This window comes from Bufo bufo, chromosome 3 (genome assembly GCF_905171765.1).
Source record: "Bufo bufo chromosome 3, aBufBuf1.1, whole genome shotgun sequence".
Classification (NCBI taxonomy): domain Eukaryota; kingdom Metazoa; phylum Chordata; class Amphibia; order Anura; family Bufonidae; genus Bufo; species Bufo bufo.
This window is the reverse complement of record NC_053391.1, coordinates 552,646,344-552,651,406: the sequence shown is the minus strand read 5'-3', so window position 1 is coordinate 552,651,406 and position 5,063 is coordinate 552,646,344.

Sequence of the window (5,063 nt, the reverse complement as noted above, 5' to 3'; positions counted from 1 at the left end):
ACGCTATTCTTTTTGATGTCCAAAGCAAAAAAAAACGGAAGTTACTCCATGTGCATTCCGTTTCCGTATGTCCGTATTTCCGATCCGCAAAAAAATAGAACATGTCCTATTATTGTCCGCATTACGGACAGGGATAGTACTGTTCTATTAGGGGCCAGCTGTTCCATTCTGCAAAATATGGAATGCACACGGACATTATCCGTATTTTTTGCGGATCCGTTTTTTCCGGACCGCAAAATACATACGGTCGTGTGCATGAGGCCTAAGTCATTTGTTGTCTTCCAACATTCCCATTTCCAGAGGTCTTGACTCTGTTACTGAATTGAGAGTATGGCTTTCTATACAAGTATTCACCTTGGAATGGATCAGCATAATGCTTGAGTAGAGGGGGGGGGTTAACATGTTATTACAGATTCTAAAGCTGGACCTGCATGGTGAATATCGCCTCAAAGGATTTTCCATACTCTGCATTATCTTGTATGGTTGCATTTGACACAGTCCCTTACTGCAGACTGCTAGCAATTCATTCCTAACTTCTAGTAGAAATAATAAAGGGATGGCACAGCATGGAGCCATAAGACTAGAGGCTCTAGAATTGTTATTACATGGGGAATGCATGAACCTATTAAACCGGGCATGTCAGGAGCGGTGAAAGGTCCTCTTTAAACTGTACTACAGTAAATATGGTCACTGATCGTATCATCTAAGTTTCTGTTGAGATATTCATCTTGTTACAGCTTAGTGATTCTACATTACAATGTCAGCAAAAGTAAAGCAAATTTCATAATAATTAACAGAGGGTAAATTTGCTCATTTGCTGGAGGACAGCGAATCATTATGGCAAATAATATATATTCAGCATGCATGTGCATATACTGCCCTACAACTACTATTATGATGATTCAGTTTTGAATATGCATTTCAGCAGTCGCCTGATTAAGTAAAGGTTGCTTTGTGATTTCAGTTATTAACATAGATTATTCTGCTATGAAATGATTGACAGAAAAAGCTAGAATGATTTGCATTTTATTTTTACAGGCCATACAAAGGCAGTTGAACTCCTGTGTGATTGGCGTGGCACAGACCTGATACATGGTAAAGAGATGCAGCAGGTAGCTAAAACATATAAAACTGCACGAGATACTATGCTTCCAATATTTAGAGAAAGGGATGGTTCTAGAGAGTTCAGAGAGTTATAGGAAGATTTCAGGTCATGTCTTGTTATATGTCTAGTTCAGGAGACAAGGCAGAGTCCTTGAGACTCATTATTTGATGATCTCTTTAGGGTTGAGAGGCTGATGTAGTCCCCGAGATACACTATCCTGGGGGTGTTGGTGATTCAGACAATGTGGGGGCTAATTTAGTAAGATTAAAAAAGGAACCTATGGGCTATTAAAAGGCAGGCTGATAATAGGGATGGGTAAGATTTGCCAGCTTTATTTTATAAATGATAATTTATCCCCAACCTGCTTTTCACACCACTTTTGAAAGTAGTGAAGCTCATGAAATGTCGCAAAATGACATCAAAAGTTGCAAACAAATGCACAAATTTTGCATGCTTGAAATATTTTTACACTACAAAACTGGTGCAGCAGATTTGCTAAATGTTCCCCATAATGGGGGACCAGCAAGACAGCCACAGTTTCATGTACGTTTTGCAATTTGCTTCCTCCCTGGATAAAGCAAAGAGACTTATGGGGTCATTTATCAAACTGGTGTAAAGTAGAACTGGCTTAGTTGCCCATAGCAACCAATCAGAATCCACCTTTCATTTTTCACAGCTCCTTTGCAAAATGAAAGGTGTAATCTGATTGGTTGCTAGGGGCAAGTAAGCCAGTTCTACTTTACACCAGTTTGATAAATGACCCTATTAGTTAACTAAGACAGTTTTGACAAACTAAGGATTTTTAATGTTCAATAGATATCTGCTAAAAATGAAACACAAACAGGCAGACCCTCTTTCTTTTGCTGATTTCTTTTTTTTTTTTTCATTCACCAAGTTACAAATGTGACTAGATGCCCGAGTGTAAATAACCTTTATATACTACTTAGTATTTTGGGTACAGTGGTTTCATGATGCTTTGCATGTGTCACAATAAGTTTGCATACATCATTACAATTACTTACACTATATGGCCACAAATATGTGGACATCTGATCATCTCACATATATGATTTTGTGGGACATCCTATTCCACAACTGTGGGCTTTTCTGGGAGTTCAATATTGATAGCCTATCCCAAAAATTGAATAAAAAGTGATCAAAAAGTCATACACACCCCAAAATGATATTAATAAAAACTGAATATAATTCTGCAACAAAAGAGCCCTCACAGAAAAAAAAATAAAAAAAATGTAATTTTTTTTTTTTCAGTATTAAAACACAAGAAATAAATGTGGTATTGTTGTAATTGTACTGACCCAGAGAATGAAAAGCATGGGTCAGTTTTGCCACATAGTGAATGAAGGAAAAAATTAAACCCATAAAATTGTGCCAGAATTGCCTTTTTTTTTTATTTCCAATTCCACCACATTTGGATTTTTTTCCCCAGCTTCCCACTACATCGTATGCAATATTAAATGGTGCAATTACAAAGTATCTCACAAAAAGCAAGCCCTCATACAACTATGGAAATGGAAATATAAAAAAAAAAAATGTATGCCTCAGTAAAAGCAAGAAGGAAAAAACTTGTGACCATGGCTGTTTCTGGAATTGTGGCTCAGCCCTGTTGACTTGAACAAGGCTGAGCTGCAATACCAGACACAGTCTATTGGCAATAGTGGCACTGTTTGTGGGGGGAAAAGGCAGATTTGTTTTGCTAATCTCATGCAATCCATTTAAAAACTGCCTAGGTAATGAAAACAGAAGAATAAATCTGGATAAGGGCTCATGCACACGAACGTATTTTCTTTCCGCTTCCGTTCCATTTTTTTTGTGGACTGTATGTGGAACCATTCACTTCAATGGGGCTGTAGAAAACACAGAAGTTACTCCGTGTGCATTCCGTTTCCATTTTTCCGCATGGCCGTTCCGCAAAAAAGTAGTGAATGTCCTATTATTGTCCGCAAATCACGGTCCGAGGCCCCATTCAAGTCAATGGGTCCGCGAAAAAAAAAGGAACACATCCGTATGTCATCCGTATTTTGCGGATCCATACTGTAGAAATGCTAAACCCAGCCCATATTGCTCATGTGTTTGGTGATTAATAAGTTACTGTTTCTGTATACGATCCGTAAAAAACGGATCAAATACGGAAACCATACGGATATGTTTTTTTGCAATAACGGAACGGAAGAGGACTTAAATCAGAGAAAATAAAACCTCAGATACGGAACAACGGATCAGTGAAAAACGGACCGCAAAACAACAACGACCGTGTGCATGACCCCCTATACCATAGATCCCATTTCAGTGTATTATGCCCTAAGGCCCCTGTCACACGAGTGACTTTTCCGCGCGGGTGCAATGCGTGATGTGAATGCATAGCACCCGCACTGAATCCTGACCTATCCATTTCAATGGGTCTGTGTACATCAGCGTTTTTTTCACGCATCAGTCCTGCGTGAAAAGTGCAGCATGTTCTATATTCTGCATTTTTCACGCAGCCCTGGCCCCATAGAAGTGAATGGGGCTTCAGTGAAAAACGCATTGCATCCGGAAGCAAGTGCGGATGCAATGCGTTTTTCACTGATGGTTGCTAGGAGATGTTGTTTTTAAACAACGCATCCGGAGCCAATCAGTCACGCTCGTGTAAAAGAGGCCTAACTGTTGAAGTTTATTTCTCTGAGATCACATATAGCCTCACTGAACACAATTCTAACATTTTGTTTTTTTCCCCCCTACATTATCCCTACAATATTACAATATTACCCCTGCATCATAACCCCTGCAGTGCCTAACCCTAATACCCCTACCTTGTCATATTCCACCAATGCCCATTAACCCCCTTCAATACCCGGTCCCTGCATTTACCCCTGATGTTTAACCCTCCATATCCCCATACCCCATTATCCCATGGCTACCCCTGTATTGCCCTATTAACCCCTGTATTTATTGTAAGTAACCCCTTAGGAGGGAGGGTGCTGCTACAGTATTACGTGTGTGTGAGTGTATGTCTAGCTAGATTTGGGGGTGGAATTATAGTTGGGATTGTATAGTGTTAGTGTAATTAGGTTTATTATAGTGCTGTTAGTGTATTACCGTGTGCGTCTATAGTCTTTTGTCGCTGTCGTAATACTACGCTGTATAACGACAGCGACAAAAGACTAAAGGCTGTATTTGAATAATAAAGTATTTATTAAACCAATAACATGTCTACAGCTCAGGAAAGAGTTAGAGCAACAGGTAGAATAAGGAAATAGGCGGAGTCGGCAATAACTGGTTACTCCAAGTGATTAAAATTAATTATTGATATTAATTCCAAATATTAATAATTTAATATTTCCTTCAGCAACTGCCACCATTATTGCTTCTACCACTCTTGTCCTCCACTCTCTTCCCTGCGGGCTTCAGCATTTGGATTATAAAAGGACATGGGTAAAATATATTAATGTCACTGCCTGCCCTCTGAGAGATTTGAGAAGATCGGATAGACTTGCAGCACGTGAGTCTATCTGACAAGTTTTTCTGTTTCCTTTCTGTTTGTTGTTGTGGGCTGCATCCCACCTCTCCACAGGTTTTGCTCGTTAGCTGTTTAAGAGGTTCTATTTAAGTCTGCCTCTTACTGCTGACTTTGCGGTTGATATTTTCCTTCTATACTGGTTGTTTGTGGATCCTCTACCTCCCGCTCGTCTCAAGCTAAGTTCTTCTGTTTTCTCCTTTGCTCGTGTGTTGCTGCTAGGTCTCAGGGCGATGCTGGTCCCTTCGCGGGGGAAGGTACCAGCTGTCTCATTCCCCTCTCCCTAGGTTAGGGTTTGCTACAGTGTCAGCAGGGCTTAGGTTCCAGCGTATGAGTTCATTCACCATCAGGACTTGCTCATACTGTCAGCAATCAGTGAGAGGCTCAGGAATTGTTAGGAGGTTACCATTCCCTCCTCCCTAGCTTTGGGGCCTAGTCTGTTTA